The sequence below is a fragment of the Filicampus tigris genome, chromosome 12 (genome assembly GCF_054856515.1).
Source record: "Filicampus tigris isolate MCC_2025a chromosome 12, RoL_Ftig_1.0, whole genome shotgun sequence".
Classification (NCBI taxonomy): Eukaryota; Metazoa; Chordata; class Actinopteri; order Syngnathiformes; family Syngnathidae; genus Filicampus; species Filicampus tigris.
In genome coordinates this window covers 23,822,133-23,839,984 of record NC_141228.1, presented here as the reverse complement: position 1 = coordinate 23,839,984, position 17,852 = coordinate 23,822,133, and the positions used below count along the sequence as shown (strand labels likewise).

Here is a 17,852-nt window from a genome sequence, read left to right as displayed (position 1 = left end):
CTGCTCCGAATGCAGCGTCATGGCCGAGTGAGCGAGTGTGTCCGTGAGACGCCGTCCCCCACCCCAGAAGGCTTTTGGTTCGCTTTGCAATTGAGGGATTGGAGGGATTCTTTACAAGAGATCAAGTGGAGAATGTAAGGAGACGGAAAGGGGAGATTCTGGCAAAGTCGCCTCAAATCTCCACACAGGAGTAGTGAGTGGCCGGGATCAATTGAGGCCCTTCAGCGCACTTGGACCGACTCTTCAGCTCTGACTTTAAACTCCGTCTTTGTTTCCCTTTTTCTTTTTTCCCCCCACGAACTCTATCTTGTGCGGAGGATCCAAGAGGGCGGCTTTGAGTTGGTCGACTGTTCCGAGAGCGCCGCTCCTTTTTCTCTTTGCTTTGCTTTCTCCAATCGGCTGCGACGTTGATCGGAGGAGAGTGTCGGCACCACGCGGCCACGACCGGCCACCTGGGCACCGCGTAGCTCCGCCCCCGCGCAGCTACCGACCAACGACGCGGACGACGACAACTCAGAATCTTCGTAAGCTTTGGTGTCGTTTGATTGGAGAAGATAATTGTATTCCTGTTCTTATTATTTTAAGTGGAGTGCGCAGCTGCGGCTGTTGTGCGAACGCCGCATACATCAAGTTGACTTGAGTCTTCTTCTTCTTCCCTCAAAACTTTTCAAACCTCCTTCAAAAGCAAAGTGCCAGCGTGAGTGTTTGTGATGAGAGAGCAGACTACCGGTGAAGAATAAAAAAGCACACTGCTAATATAGCTAATTGATTCTCTGAAGTATTAATTAAGCGCTGCTGTCCCAGAAAAGCAAGTGGGAGCTCGACCTGGAGGCAAGCGGAGAGGAAATAGTGAGGCGTGGCCGCGTACGCGATGAGAGAAAAGAAGAGTGGGTGGGAGGAGAGGTGAGGTGGGGCGGACCGGGCGGGGCGGGGCCGGGCGGGGCCGGGCGGGGCGGGGCCGCTTGGGAGCCGGCGGGCCAAGGGGCTCAGTGCCAGTGCTCGGCTGACTCTGGTGAATTCATTAGCGGCTACACTTGAATCCTCCCGCGAGTGTCATCTTCGCAAGGTGTGAAGTGAAGGAGTTGTGCTTGAAAATTGACTGCACAGCTGCAGAGGCTTTATTTCATCTCGTCCTTCGCGAACCCTCTCGTCGCTCCGACAAACCATTTAGTCCACATGGAGGCTGTTGCAGTTCACCCGAACAGACAAAATGACCGACAAATTGAAAAAAAGTTGTATTTATGAAATAAAAGTCAAAATGCAAATTAATAGCGAAAATAAAAGTCACTAAAACAAGTTCTTAGCTTTCTAAAACTAACTGTACTCCTAGCAAAAATGTCCTTTGTTTTTGTCATTTTGAGCACTCTAAATTAGAGTTTTATTCTAATGACCTTGGTATGTTGCGTCTTTTGTTAGGCGTTGCCGTTTAGGGCTTGTGAGTGCCCGAGTTTAGAAACGCAACACTCGGCGAGTCTTGACTCGAATCGATTATTCGATGAATTGATTTGAATCCCTTTGCATCAATGCGTATCGTAAGTTATGTTTAAACGGGTTTGAAATCGATTTTTGATGAAGCGCCGCATCCCTCATAAGCACCGCGTCCCATTGTCGACAACAAGCAACATACTAAGTGTACTGTCGAATCGCTGCCTCGCGGATCATATCGATCGCAATCGAGCATTTATGCGATCCAGTCCTCGTACCGGGTGTCGGCATTCGGTGCAAGGCGCCGGCCATGTTGCGGCCAGTCGGACTTTTCACGTCTGCCGTGTGGGCGACGTCTCATCGAATGTCCATTTTTGATTCCTCCTAAAAGTAAGCAACCTTCAGTCCTTTGAAATATTATTGAGTGGCAAGCAAAAATGCCACGCCAATAATGACAGTCAATTCCGCTTTGATTGATTAGCAAATCAACTCAAGTGTTGGCACTAATGTTGCGTTTTATGCGCACGCTATGAAAGCTGAAGTATTCGAATCGCTAATGTGCAATTAAAACGTGGAGTGCAAATGCCAGAGGAATAAACAGCAAAGGGCCCTAAGCGCCGGCCCATATCAGCATCGGCAGGCTGGCGCAGTAAAGGCAAGCTTGGTCGGACGCCGACGCTTTTTGCTCCTGCGCTTTCGCAGTCGGGCCTCCATCGTTCGCAGCATCTTAACCGTGATGCTCAGTAGACAGCGGCTGTGCGGATGATTTAAGCGCACCGTAACGCCTTGGAGGCTGATGAAGTGCAGGAGGCTGGGAGGAAGAAGGAGGCGGGAAATGAGGAAGGTCCCTTGATGTGCGGCTCGTCAACAGCGGCTCCTTTAGGACTCGCTTAATACAATTAGTCTGCCGTTGCTCTCAGGCTTCGCGGGCCTAGAAATAGTCCCTGTGGGCCTCCATTATCACCCCGGGGGATAACTGATAAATAAACACACACCTCTGTGTGTGTGTGTAAACAAGCAGGTGGAGAAATGATTGGACTTCCGTGAGCAAAAGGGATGACGAATGGCCGCGAGCGAGCGTGCGCGCACATGCTAGCGGCTGCACCAATGCCAAGAAAGAGGCCAATCCGAGGCGCGTTGACGAGGACGTTGCCGCCGATGCCGTGCGTTAGTCGGAGCCGGTCGGCGGCGCGACCGCTCGGTCTGGTGCAGAAAGCGCCCCGGCCGGCCGACCGGGACTGGTCTCGCAAAACGCCAGCGGACGGTGGCCGTCCCAAATCGAAAGTGGGGCATCCACGCCATCTACTGGTGAATGCGCATCAGTGAAGTTGTTGCCGAGTTTGAAATTGGCAGTGGAGCAGCATCGGCCGGCGGCTGCCCCACCGTCCCGTTGGGAAAACACAATTGGCTAGCATACTTGAGAAGCTAACCTTCTCCCTGCCAGCTCCACCCGGTCATTCAGAATTGGAGGAAATGTCGCACGTTTGTGACTCATCGGGTCACCGAGTGACGGAATCCCGCCAATTGGTCCGGAGACGAGAAGCTGTCTTTTGGAGCTCGGGCCAGCACACTTCCGGGGCAAAAGAACATCGCACGCTTCCATCAAGGTCTGCCGGTTGCGTTTGAAAAGTCTCTTGGATGACAAGTCGCAGCGCGTCCGCGCACCAAATCCCAAACGACGACGGTGTTGGTCTTTGAATGCGCATATGGCCGACGTCTTGCGGCCCGCATCCGCGTTCAGCCACAACTTGCTCAAAATGCTCCGTAAGCACTTCATAGCGTCTTCTTTTGCTCCTTTCTTGTTTCCTTTCTCCCCGCCCCCCCCCCCCCTCCCTTTTTTTAAAGAGAAACCTGCATTCTGCCACCCATTAAAAGCAGCAAACATCAAGCCGGAGAAGCGTGGCACTCTGGCGCTCTCAAAGCTGCTGCGGTCACGGCGCTTGTTATCCAGATCCGACGCCGCTTTGTGTTTTGCAGCCAGCTCGTATCAAGACAATCAATTATGGATCAAAGCGGGACTTCCTTTTCATTCATTGGCCTTGTTTTATTCATGCCTACTGTCCTCCTGTGCTCCAAAGGATCTCAGGCAGGTCGCAGCGACTTCCATAAGCTAAGCTTTCATTTAAGCCCCAAAAAGCGTTATACTGTATATCTGTTCTCCAGCAATTCGTGCCCTCGTCTCGGTGACGAGTTTTCGATGCTCGTCGATGCGCTGCCGTTGAACGTTTTTTCTTCGTTTGTGCAATATGTCATCTGAACGATATGAAGAGCCGCTGAAGCCATCCGCAGGTGTGCCTCAACCTTTGTTTTGTTATCATGATGTCGCCCTTTGTCCCCCCCACCAAAAAATGGTTTCATCCATGTTTCCGGTCTTAGCAGCTTCTCAGGTTTATCTTTTCCCCTGATGGAAGTTTGCATCGGTAATCCTGCTTTATCTTTATTTCTTATTAGTTCAAATACCAGGTGCTCATATGTGATATTTGCAAAGACACCGCTGCAAAGAGAAAGAAACGCAAAGCGCATGTCAAAGCAAAGAAAATGTGCAAGAGTCCAAACAGGCGGTGGTCTCGTCTTACAAAAGATGTGCGCTTGTTTCCGCTGTGGAAACGCTGAGTCGTCATGTGCTTCACTTCACCGTGTGTCACGTGGAGTCTCGCGAACGCCGAGTCCAAGTCGAGTCCAGTCGAGTCTTTCTTGAGTTTGAAGCGAGCCGCAAGTCCCCAAAGCGCCTTGAAGTGTGAGCGCTGTCAAGCGGGCCGCCTGCGCCTGCCGCGCCGGCGTCTTCGCAATGCGCTCGCCGGACGCGCCCTGGCTGCCGTTGGCGCCGTCAGGCCAAGAGAAAATGTTCTCTTGCTTTACCCCATACTAGTTGTCTTCCTTCTGTGTGTGTGTGTGTGTGTGCGAGCCAAAGAAAGAAATGTGTCTTCCTCTGCAGCCGTTTGAGTACACCGGAAGATAAGACGAGAGCGCGGTCCGCCCCTCAGTAGCTCCGCCCCTCCGTCCGCGCCCGCCACACTCATTGAAAATTGATGCGGTCGGCGTTCGGCCTCATGCTGCGTGGCCACTTCTTCCTGCAATAGGAAGCAGGTGTCGATCAGTGCGGGAAGTGAAGAGTGGCAGCGGCCTCGGGTGAGGCCGCCCTGAGCTCTTGGATATCTCTTGCCTCCCTCCCTCCATCTCTCGCACGCGCGCGCGCACGCACAGACGCAGGATGCCAACATGGCCGCCGCCGTTTGCGTCTGCCGACGCGGACGGCGAAGGAGCGGCAGCGTCGCTGAGGTGTCGGAAGCCATTGTGACATTTGAGAGCGCTGATGCTTTCGGGCCGAGCGCGGTCAAGCTGCCGATGGGCAAATTGCCGGCATTGCGGGCGGGTCATTTGTACAAGTGTTTGGCCAATGGGAGCTGTTGAAAATGGCTCGCTCTCTTTGGCGCCGCTCAGCAAACATTTTGGGGACGTGCCCGAGAAGTGTCTTCGCTGACTTTTGTAGACTCAAAGATTGAGTGGAAATGTTTGCGTCACCAGACACCAAAGGCAATCGGATTTTGGCACTCGCTAAAAATCGACGTCGGTATTCTCGTATGGTGATTGGTGCTTGGTGACTTTTTGCTTTTGTTTCATGTTGTGTCTTGTTTCTTCATGTCTTGTTTGTGTGTGACAATCAGCTGCCTCCAGCCACTCGCGTCTCGTCCCGGCGTACCTCGTTGTCTCATCAAGTTCTTCTCGCCGCTTTCTTTCGGTCTTTGTTGGATCGGATCGTTTCTCCTTTCATCGCGCTTCCTATTGTGCTGACTGTTGATTTATTTATTTTGGGGGGGGACTTTGTGAGTTGAGTATTCAGCTTTTTGCTGGTGTCTTATTTGCCTTTTTTATGTTTGTGAAAGTTCTCCATCCTCTCATAGAAATGTGCTCCCGCCTCCCACTCTCTGCGTTTGAAAGCACGGCGAGCGGTCACTTCTCCCGCCGAGCGGGATGAGATCAACTCTTCGTCTCTCACCCGTGAAGAGTCCGAGTTCCAAAGTCGCTGCCTCAGCACCCGCCGCATCGCCGTGAGAAGCAAAATATCAATAAGCTCTTATAGCGTTGAAGAAAATGCCTAAATCTGAGCGTTTCTCCCCCTGCGGCGCTCGCGTCTTTGTTTGCCAAGATCACTCAACCACTTAAAGTTGGCGTCGACCCACTGGAGGGTTTTACATGTACATTAGGAGATGCTTTTTGCCTCTGTTTGCCTCATCCCTTTCTTCGCCCTCTCCCCCTCTTAATGGCAAATATAAACCGGCCGGGTAGTGACACATAGTCCATCCTCCTTTATTTTTGACCAGGTGATTGACAGGCCTTGACTTATTACCGCAGTTAAATAAGAAGCCGGCAGGAGTTGTGCACAATCGTATGAAAGTTTTATGAGGGCAACAAAATATCAAGCTCCAGAGAGAGAGGTTCCCTTCGAGTGAACTTGCAAAGTTCAAAACAACAACAACAACGATTTCTGCGCCAGGAGAAATAATCAGAAGCGGAATTTGATTTGAAACGCGCCAAACGACACCGTGAGTGTCGCGGCGTGTGCTTTGCTAGTAATCGTTGCCCCGTCGTGAGCTTTTGCAAGACATGACACTGGAGCAACTGTCCCAGTTGAGCCACGTGATACGTGACAGTCACGGCTCAGAGTCACACATATGTAATCTTTAACGAGACGAGAGCAACAATGCTGCCAAATTGGGAACGGACAGGCGAGGCGCCCCTCCCTACAGGTTGCGGTTAGGCCCCCATTTTGCATAAGGGGACACAATGCCACCTGCGACAACCGCCCAATGGGAGGAAGCAAGTGAAAGCCCACCCGCACTGCCCCGCTCCCAAAAAAAAAAAAAAAAACTCCACAACTGTCCGGGGGCATGAAATACAGCCGTTGGGGGGGCCCTTCAATGAAGTCTTGCACGGGGCCACAATTTGGTCATCTGGCTCAAACCAAGAAGGCTCCCGAGGAAGTTGACACCTTCACTGATGGGCAACTTAGAGCGGGGGTGCCCAACTTCCTATCCAGCATGTTTTCGATGTCTCCCTCCTCCAAGACGGCCGATTCAAACGATGGGCTTGGCTCTCCGGAGCCCGCTGATGAGCCGACCATTTGAATCGGAGGAGGGAGACGTCTCAAGCGGGCCGGATAGGGACCACCGAGGACCCGGGAGGGTTCGGGTTAGGCTTGGCTAGCAGAAAGAAATACGCCCCAAAGGTGCATTGCTAACACGAACCTGAGAGAGAAATATATGAATGAGATGAGGTTTGGATTGGCCACAAAGAGCAGAGGACAAGGTGAGGGACAAAGATGTGACGGTGAATGATTGCTCTGTGAGAATTATTATTGATGACTCAGCCGGTGTAAATTATTAATGGGCGCTGAAAGGCATCGCGTCTCCGACATTCAATACTGACAGAGATCAATGAGCTGGCATGGACACAAAGACGAGCAGGATGAGTGGCTGGAAGAAGAGAGCGGAGGGGAAGCGGCGTTGACATAGACCAGCGCGGGGTTGGACGAGCGCGGAGTTCTTCGCGTGGGACTTTGTCCGAAAGGCTTACGGAAGATGACGGGGAGGCCGACAGCAACGGCGAGCGACAGCGTGCAAAGGAATGGGCTGTGACATGGCCTTGGCTCCCGTGCGCACGCTGGCGCCCTCCCTTCGCTGGCTCCTCCTACATTTTCCGGGCCTTTTTAAGACTCGTATTTCTTTCCAAAAATGTTTCTTGAAATGGCCCGGCCCCACCTGAGCTGGTCCAGCCCGCCAGCCTCACATGACATTCCGCCCTTTCCGATGAACGTGTTCACCTGTGAAATGTTCCACGCGGGCGTTTTTGGAGCGCTGCTCAACCCTGCCGTTCTTTTGGTGCCCCTGGCCCAGCTTTTTGGAACACGTTGCAGGCATCAAATTCAAAATGAGCAAAGTAATATTTGAAAAATATCATAAAATGAGCATCCGTTTTTTTTCACAGCCTCTAAGTTGAAAAGGATTTGCAGATCATTGCATTGTTTTTCATTTCCATCACACCCATTTTTTGGGGAATGCGCGTCTTTGTCTGTGTGTTGAAGTAGGAGTTGGAGGTTCACAAGTCAAATCTGATCCAAAGTGACAGACTGCCAGGGCCACTCACCTCCAAACACCACACACGCACACGCGCGCACACACAATTTGTTTGGTATTGTCAGTCTGAGGACCACAAGGTGGTAGTGGCCGATGGTAAAAGTGGACATGCGGGGCTCAGGACCAATTGTCACCGCAGCAGGCTGATGCGGCGGCAGATGAGATGCGGCGGCAGATGAGATGCCGCCCCACCTGATATCGGGCAGCAGCAGACTTTGCCCCCACAACAATCCAAGCCGCATACAGAGCACTCACTCCTGCGCTGTCATGTGCACGCACAATGGGTGCGGCGAGTGGCTTCACGTCAGTGCGCCTTATTTCTTGGGACACTTGAAACGTTCTTATTGGCATATCATATGCTGCAAGTTGTCAGAGGGTGTCGCGCGCAATCAAGCTCCCTCCCTCTTGCTGTCTCGCCTTCTTTCGCCCGCACCCGATTGTCATCCTCTCAGCTTCTGGCAGCCGCTCGCCACTCTCGCGCCTGCCACAACAAGCTACACGCACGCACGCACGCACGCGCGAAGCACACCTCAACCAATTGGGGACAGACAGACAGAAGGCTTCTCCGTTTGCTAGCACAGCCGTGAGCTCGTCCAGCCTGCACTTCTTTGTTTGTACCATACCAGTTAGCGCTGTGCTACACCTGATACCCGTAGAGGGCGTTTCATATCCCGGTTCCGCTATATATATACCGGTGGAGCATGTTTTCTGAAAGTGAAATGAAATGAATGGCGATGTTCCATTTGTCAATAGAACGCATTTTAGATCGAGCGCGAGCAACCGGAAGGCCGCTTCCTGGTAGAAATGCGTGTCGTCGCTGCCATCGGGGAGGTCGTTCGTCCCCGCCGACTCACAACATCCCGAGTCCGCGTCGTGGGCGCCCCATCCCCGGCTTACGCGTTGCGGATGACGCTCCGCTTCCCCGGATGGTGTCCTCCAAGCCGCGTGGAAGTGGTCGTCGCTGAAATCCTCCCGCGCCCTCCCGAGCGACCCGCTGACGCCGCATTGCACTCGGCCTGCCGGCTCCCGTCAGCTGTCGGGCCCAAAAAGGCTGCGGAGGGCTCCCCCTTTAGCTTGACGGCACCGTTCGTCACCGATGGCTTCCATCCGCCGCCTCAACATCGGAGGGGTGGAAGACGGTGAACGGGAAACCAAAATGAATACGTGCCGCCGTCTGGGGCTTCGGAACAAATACCAGTCGGGACCCGCCCGCCGATCCAAAGGGGGTAGAGGCTAGCTTGTCAGCCGGCCGCGTCAACCGCAAGGTCACCTTTGCACCCTTGTGGGTGAGTGACAAAGGTTCTCGACTGGAACGCTACGTCAATTCATTTATTGAACAATGACACCGATCCTGCATGTCGGCCAATTTGATCAACGCGGATATGATACGCAAACATCACCTTTGGTGTGCATGTATCGTTTCCATCGCAAATGTGAAGGAAAGCCAGCGATTTTGGACCCAGCTTGTTTACATGAAAGACGCTGGCTTTGCAAACAGCGGCAAAGGGAAAAACTCACATCAAAGAATCTGGAAAAGGAAAAGGGCCCCGAGCGGAAGTGCATGTGAAAAAAAGCCAGCTTGCCAGCACCTTGTTGCTACGCAGCTCGCACCGGAGTGTCCCCGGCCGAGCAGATGAGCAATGTGTGTCCCGTGTTAGCGGCACAGCGACCGGGCTATTCTGCCGTCTGTCACCTCTGAGCTTTAACACAAAGCGACACGTGCGATTGACCCGCCGCTGAAGCTTTAAGCGACTGTCTGCGCCCTCGATGGCCGCTGAAGAGCGACGCTCTATTAACCTTCGTCAGCCCTCCCCTCACTCCAGCTCCGACGCGTTCGCGCTTCTCTCCGTCACCCAGCTTTGCTTCGCGCGTCCCGACCTGCAATTGGCTGCGGGCTGTTGTGTCCGGGGGGGGGGGGGGGATGGGGCGGTGGGGGGTCGATTCACCGGCCACGAGGGAGTCGGCTTGCCGGCGGGGGAGGCGCTTGACTGCATGTGACGTGGCGGGCGTCCACGCTGGTGATGATCACTTTGCTTGTCACAGAGCTAACGATGGGGAACGTTTCTGTGACAGAATCACATTCTCATAGTACACATAGCCATGTGGCTGTTATTGCAACAAAGCCATATTGGTTAGGGTCATCGTGCTTCGAGAAGAAACCATTGCGATACAGAAATTGAACATTTGAAATGCATTTGCCACCAATTGGCCTTCAGCGTATTTGTGGGTACGGTTTTTGAGATGCGCCCCTTATTGAGCTCAAAATGAAACTACTCGCAAAAGTGTGTGTCGCTGTTGGATGAATAGCCAACGAGTTGCAAAGCCGTTTTGTCCCGTGGCAGCCAATTCCTTGATCCGATCTTGCCCAAGAGGAATTTGACACAATTTGCGATTACTCAAGCATGTTCGACAACCGCAATTTCGGAGCGTGTTTTGTGCAGCTCTCATTGAAACGTTTTTGCCTTTCTTTTGGCGGGGCTTCTTTCGATCCTTGCTTCTTTCTGCGTCGCGTGCGGTGCATTTCAGAGGGTCCTTTGCCTGTTAAAATGAGATTATGAGTTATAACGGACGAGGTGCGGCTGCTGAGACAAGGAGAAATGGTCGCCCACGCAGATAAGGGGATTTGATGTTTAGTCGATAGCTTTTCTGCGTCGTCAAATAGGAGAGAGGGAGAACATGGAGATGAGCGTCCATGGACCTTGATATTACACCGTACGGAAAGTGCATTCTTTTTGAAGATTAACCTAGCCGAAATGGTTGCAGAAAATCATTTCGCCATGAACTCACCTTGAACATCCCCATTCTTATGTAGATGATTGCCATCAGTGATAATCAATGAACACGACGGGGGCCTTGGGGTCTGAAATGTTACGGAGGACATTTGCAATTTCAACCGCATTTGCTTGTCAGGTTGCTTATGGCAGCCGGTGAACAAAGAGAAGGATTTTTATCTCTTTTCTTTCATGATCATTAAAAAAGATATTGCTTCACTTGACAACTGTGGCTCTTGCTTGTATAATGCATGAATACGTTGGCTTTTCATTTAGATACACGCTGAGGAAATATTGCTCTGTTTTTATGAGCCAAACAAAAGTGTGTGGGAGTGTGTGTGTATAATATGTATATATATATATATATATATGTATATACACACATATGTATATATATATATATGTATATACACGCACACACACACACACACACTCGTACAATGATTTCCTTGAGTCCAGTAAAGCAGTGCACGAGCGGCGCACACCAGCAAGTCAGCCAAAGTCGACGCGTCGGCCGGTGTTGTGCGTGCAAAGCTATCGGTGAATTCAAATGCGTTCAACGTGACTAAATGTGTGCAGCGAGCTGAGTAAATATGCATGACTGCACTTGAATGCATCAAGTATAGCTGCCGCTCATTCATATTTATCTGCAGCACACATACAGGATATGCACACAGCTGTTCCGCTGCATGTAATCAAACGCTCACACATTTCCACAGCAGAGCGACCCGAAGGTCCGCAAGTGGAGGTTTTGCACCCCGGACCGACCGTGTGGGCGGTTCAAGTCAAGCCCAAGATCGTCAACCCAGCGAGTGGACGTGGAGTTGACAAACAATGCCTCTCTGTTAGCGCTCCGCCTTTTATGTCGACGCCCCCCGCAGCCCCCCGACACGCAGACATAAGCTAACATTAGCCCTGCCACTATATCTCCCCCTGCCCGTGGCCGGCCTCTGACAGCCTGATCAATTCCCCATCAAATGCTAATGCTGTGCTTTAACTCAAGTGTGGCATCTTAATTAGAACGATAACTGCACGCTGTCAGCCTCATCGACTGTGGCGGCCACCGACCGATGCTTCTCATTGACGGACTGCCAGCGCTCAAGCCGGCCTGGAAAAGCGGCCGAGCGACAGACAGGGGGAAGACGCGCGCGCGCCCGCGCGCTACACGGAGGAAGGCTGACATTTGGCGAGAGGCGAAAAGTCAACATGGCCAAAATGTCTTCAGCATCACACGAGTGAGGTGAAGGCGACTTTGCAGGGCCCCGCGTGGCTTCTGAGTGCACCATTCGCAGTTAATGAGGTCCACTTCAGGAAATTGATATGCGGAAAAAGCAGCACCCGCAAAAAAAAAAGGCTGGCAAACAATGGCGCGTAGTTGTTTTGGTCCAAAATATTTTGCCATCAAATCAAGGTAGGTGCTACTAAATTGAATGTCCATTTCCACACTGAGCATTTGTCTCTTTATTTTGCGTGTCCTTTGACCGTGTTCATGTTATGGACTTTGCTCGTGAAAGTCGGCCGAAGTTTGCAGTCGGAATCGCTGACGGACGCTCCGGATTAGAGCCGAAATGGGCAAGACGAGATCGGAGTTTTTAATGGGGTTTTTTTTGTACAAAAATTGTTATACGACGCACACAATTTGAAAGGATCAAAAAACGTATAAAATACGGGGAAAGGGGACAAGTTGACAGGTATGAGTCGGTTGTCTTTTCATGTGACAAAATTCTCAAAATAATAAGAAATCATTGCATGCCTTTGACAGGTTGTGGTTTGAAGGGGACTTTCCTCATTCCGTATTTATGAAGCTGTCACCGCGTGCGTGTGCCTGCGTGTGCGTTGGCTTTGCGGCCGGCGAGCAAAAGTAGCGGCTGAAATATTTAAATGTTTGCGTGCCTTTCACACTTGACCTGCGGAACCATGGAGCAAAAGCCTCCCACAAAGGTGAAGCCTGAAGGAGCTGAAAAGTCCATGGTGTCTACGTCGCGGCACATGCTAGCTAGCATAACAAAGAATGATCCGATGGGGTTGGTTGTCTGCTCGCATTCGTGGCTCGGTCGACTCCGCCAATGTCAGCTGAGTCTCTCCAAGTGGGCCCCCGATGCGGATTCAAAGTTGATTCATGAATTGAAGACCTCTGGCTTGTCTGTAATCCAACCGGAAGAAGATTATTCTGCTTTTTCAGGCCCTACCTGCAAGATGCTGATCCAAATTACTGACTTACCTACTTGTTAAATGAGTTCAATTTTAAGTTGGGATAATCCCCAAATGAGTGTCATTATCACATAAAAGCTTTTTGAAATCTTGACTTAGCTACTGTATTATGGCTCTTAGGCCCCTACACTGAAAAAAATGCTGTCTGGAATTTTTCTTACTCAAGTGGTTGCTTGCACAAAAAAACAAAAAAAAAAATCATCCGAATCCAGATATACCATTTTTAAGGAGATGTATCGTCTACTTAAAAATGTATCTAGATCCAGACGATTTTATATCCCGCAACCACGCAGACACATCAAAACAAAACTGTGCACGGGTCTCTAAATTATAAACCAAGTGAAAATGTTTTCGATTTTGTTCTGCGTATCTCCCCCAAAAAAGAAGGAAATCAGTCAATTTGTGTGAAGCAAGTAAGCTGGTGGCAACGCTGGGATTTCAACTCATTCTGTCGACAGCGCCATCAGATAACAAGCTGAATCAGCACACGTGGATGTCGCCGCACAAATCCGCATGCATACTTAAAGTGCACACACACCTGCAAATGCGCAAGACTGACAGCAGGCTTTCTAATGAGCACCGGCCCCTCCTCACACACACACGCGCGCGCACACACACACACTAGTGTTGCTTCGTTGGAGTGCCGTCGTTGCTCTTGCGCGTGTCACTTTCTTCCCTCCGCGGCGGCTTTTAAATCTGAAGACGGAGACCTCACAAGATCTCACGTTGTCTTCATTTGCTTGATGCGGACGATGCGCCGCAGACGGTCGCCGCGGTGACCTTTTTGGTGACGGCTTTGGCCCAAGCTAAGCTTTTGAAATCAGGGCCAAAACGATCCAACTTTGTTTTTGCACATTTTGCCACAGCCGTTTGGGGATTTCAAGTGCGTTTTTGCCCAATGTGGCTTGGATGTTTTTCTTAGTCAAACCAGACAGACGTCCGCCCTACCTAGCCCGTATTTGGGTATGAAGAACGGTTGAGGCAGCCGCTTCAGTGTTGCCGTCGGCCTCCCTGTTTCGACACAAATAAATGGCTTTCAAAAATACATCATCCTATCGATGACAGGAGCGCGTTCAGTTGAGGAGGAGTATTTGATTTCTAGTGTACTGTCTGCGATTACTTATCAATTGGACCAAATCTAGTTTCCAATATTCATGTTTTAAAAACATTTTGCTATTGATACAAAAATCAATCAAAGGCAGTGATCTCCCACCATAGAGTCAAAACTTAACAAGTAGCGCCCACATTATTGAAAGCTCCTCATGACGGGTTAACTTTACCAACCACGGTTGCAAATGTTGCGTCTTCCTTTGAAGTAATCAAGACTAATCATCGTAGGCTTATGTCACGAAACGTATGTTCTAGCTCAGCTAGCCTCCGTCCGTCTTTTGGATTTTTGCTCGTCCAACACAGCGTCTCATCTTGTTTTCGTTCTTCCTTTCTTTCCTCTGTGTGAGCGCGCGTGGCAGCACGAGTGCTTCCCGAGCCCTGCCTGCTGTCGGCGCTAACCGCAGCGCGACCCCGCTGACCTCCCTTCTCTATCCGCCGCCTTATCTTTCCGCTCCCACTCCAGCCTCCGCTGCTCCCTTCCCCCCGCGGAGGAAGCATTAAGGCCGTGACGAGGTGGTCGGTGACACACGACGCTGGCCGGCTGTCTCTGCTCATTTCACTTGATGGCGTCCGCACGAGCGACGGCCAAAGCGACAGCTGTCGGCGCCGCGCAGCGCGCCGCTCGTGCTCACCTTCCGTTTGCCGTTTGCCCTTGAAGAGAGTGATGGAGAGCATTGAAAAAGGGCAATTGGTGAAAGCGTGGTAGGCAAAGACAGGAGCTATCGCATGTAAGGGGTGGGGGCTACTCAGGATCAGTTCTGATTGTCACTCTCCGAGATGTATGAATTGAACATCTTCTCCCCACTGTGAATTCTCCTCTCCTCTCCACTGTGGGCCACACCATCAACCAGAAAGTAAAAGAAATCTTGACATCTTGCAGCGTTTTGCTTCTTTTGAGACGTGACGAGTGGCGGGACAACTCGAAGCGTCTTCACTATGACGGCGCGCCTGCTCGCAGCGCCCAGAGCGTCTGACAGTTCCTGGCTGAGAAGCTGGAGGAACCTCCCGCTTGATGATGCGGACCAACTGGGGGCCACCGTGACTGCGGAGGATGACAGAAGGAAGCTTCTGGGACTGTGTGAAAGTGTGGCAGAGAAGGCTGGCAAAGTGGCTTCTTGGGATCAACTTTTGTGACCCACCTCCGATTATATTCTGTTCAAATATTGACTCCCTTTTAGAGTTGAATTCTGCAAGCAAAATATTGTAGAAATTCTCAGTGTAGTGTAACCTCGACCAAAAAGACATTTTCTACGAAGCCGTCCGAATTTTGGAAGAAACATTTGTATTGGCCCTTTTTGAATCGTGCACAGTGTTTCACGCTCAATCCAACAATCATATTGTTACGCACGGGTCCTGATAGAAGTGCATGTCGCATGCCAGTAAGTGACAGAAAGCAAACGGAAAAGCGACATTTTCCATCCCTTCTCCCCATTTGGGCTGCAGGTGAGCAGGAATCGATCCCATCTGATTTTGGACTGGGACACTTATGGAAAAGATCATTATTGGCAAGATGAAACACAATGCTTCCATTTTTTCCCAAAAGCTGCAAACTAAATCATGTTTGTTATTTGTTTTTACCCTTGGAAGTGCAGTCTGTATAATTTGGCCTCCTGGCGCCCTCACAGCAAATAGTGTTTTTTTTTTGTTTTTTTCTTCTTCTTTCTTGTGAGCAGTGCTATCTGCTGGTGACTTCCAGAACTCCGAGAGCCACCTTGGTCCATTTGCACCGTTCATATCTGACAAAAGGTAATAAATGTATTCAAGAACTTATATTTGTAAAGTTTTATTTGATTTGATCTCATTGTTTGACTTGAAAATGATATTTCAAAATCCTGTAAATAGATTCATATGGAGAACTTTGATATTTTTTCATCTCCATTCCTTTACTGTGATGAAGTCTTACTTTTAAAAGGAATTGATGAGGCTCCCATCTCACTTTAGAACACAAAATGAAATGGTCATCTTGACATGTGTCTGACTTGGAGTATTGATATATATTTCTTTTCTTTTCCCAATGTTACTTAATGTGGCCGGATGTGCTCTGTCAAAGGGGGGAGAGGAGAAAAGAGCGTTTCAATCCTCTCTGAAAGGACCCAGCAGTGACTCCTACAGGGGTCCCAAATCCCTAATCAATGGCAAGTTGAAGAGCTCCTCCAGGATGTCAAAACAACCAAATATGGAAAGGTCACGTTATTGACCCTTGACGTACACACTCAGCCCAACAACAACATTCAGCTTTCACACGGCTTTCGTCATGCGTCCAGCATCCCAAGCTTGTACGCCACACATGCCCTAATAACGCTGCCATGAATAAATAACACACACGCAGACACACGCGCAGTTATCGGCTGCATGCATGTGCGGCAGAGTCAGTGTCTTGATTCCTAGACACACTCATGCACTTTTAATGGGCTCCCTTTGCAAGACGCTGGGATTGGGCTGCCAACCGCAAGCTTTTTCCACTGAGTGTGCATGAGAGGGAGAGATGAACTGCGTGTGCACGAGGTGTGAATAACGATCATCTGCCGACCCAGGGGTCCGATTTCAACTTGCCAAAGGGAGGCCGAGTGAATGGTCCCAAGACCCTGAAAACCCCAAGGCCTGACATGAAACCGCCGCACAACACGCTGCACGGCGGCTCGGGGAAAGCGCACTCAACTCACAAGGCCAACATTGCACACTTACTTCACCTCTAAGACAAATTCCTCATCATGTCCTCATTGCATTATTCTGCAATTTTTCAGTTTCATAATTCACTTCATCCTTTATTTATTACATGATAGCACTGACGTGTCTGCGGCCGTTTCAGTATGTTGCTCACATTCAAATCAAACCCCCAAAAAATTCAATGAAACATTTAGCTCTTTTACCTTTTATCTGAAATTGGACTGCAAATCGTTATAGTATATAATGCAATGTTAGTCAAATAATATATACATTTGAAAAAAAAAACAAGACACAAAAATAAAATATAATGTTGCTGTTTCATTATCTTTGAATGCAAGTTGCTTTGCAGCATTTCCTATTTTCATCCATGTTTGGTCAAAAACAATTGCGCTTTTAAAAACGTCCCGTCTGAAGGTTGCAAAAAGAGCTGTTCTGCATGGAAGTGATTTGTAGAAATACTTTTGAAAAGCAGGCTGAATAAAAAATGAAACAACACAGCTACAGCTGCTCCATAGATTTTTTTACGAGAGCACTTAGAGTGAGAATGCAGAGGAAATACAGTGTGTGCGCGTGTGTGTGTGCGTGCGTGTGTGTGCGCGCGCGCGCGCGTATGCTGTTGTGTTACTTCACCTTACATGAGTTGAGGAGCAAATGTTTGTGGTTTTGGCTTTTGCTTTATTTATTTATTCATTTATTTATTTGTTCTCTTGTGAAGGGGATTACATCTGAATTATGGAACAGTCCCCTTTCTCTCCTTAAGTAAAAAATAACATCTGTCCGGCAAATGGAGAGCTTAGTGTTTCTGTATAATTAATGGTAAAAGCCTCCAGAGTCGCACATAAAATATGCATCTTCTACATGGGACCCCCAATAACAAAGAGCAAAAGAATGAAGACGGGAGCAGGTCAATACAAGGAGAGGAAGCAAACAAAAAAACACAAATCTCAGAAAGCCGTTGCTCACATGATGACAATCAGGTCAAGATTGTTCTTTAGCTTTTGTTCTTATTTGAAAACATTAGCATTGTTTCCTTATTGTACCAGTAACCATTACTGTTCATGCAAATATTCTCCTTCCGGGGATTGTTCAAATATGGTAAATGCGGGGGGGTGCGGGGATTTGCAATAACAGCGGGGACAGGTGAAAATCTGTATGTTTTTATCAGTCCTGACCTCACCAGAATACAGTTTCAACCAATTTCTCTGACTTGCGTAACTTCACACTTTTGGTTGTGACAGCTCAACAGTAGTCAGTGCCTGCATTCCCTTCAGCTGATTTCAACAGTGCACATATTTTCTTAAGCGTGACGTTTCTCATTAAAAGACAACAAGCTGTGAAAATGGAAAAAAAAGAAGAAGAGGACTTGGAGACCACGTTGGGCCACGCTTCGGCTGCGATTTTCAGTCCTTTTTTGAGTAAGTCCCTGGCTGCAGGGCGCAGTTCGGAGCGTGGCTCTTTTTAAAATACCTAATTTCACATTGAGAATTACAAACTATCCATTGACTGATAGCTATACTAACCTCAACCGTACAGG

The 17,852-nt window shown here is 49.7% G+C and overlaps 1 long non-coding RNA gene across 1 annotated transcript in view; it reads left to right on the top strand.

The window, feature by feature from the left end:
* Positions 1-15,980, top strand: part of LOC147139311 (uncharacterized) — a 52,819-nt gene extending 36,839 nt beyond the window's left edge. The window contains exons 2-3 of the long non-coding RNA XR_015089025.1: positions 15,325-15,397; positions 15,702-15,980. This is a non-coding gene — a long non-coding RNA (uncharacterized LOC147139311). The remainder of the gene's footprint in view (positions 1-15,324; positions 15,398-15,701) is intronic.
* Positions 15,981-17,852: the final 1,872 nt, after the last annotated feature.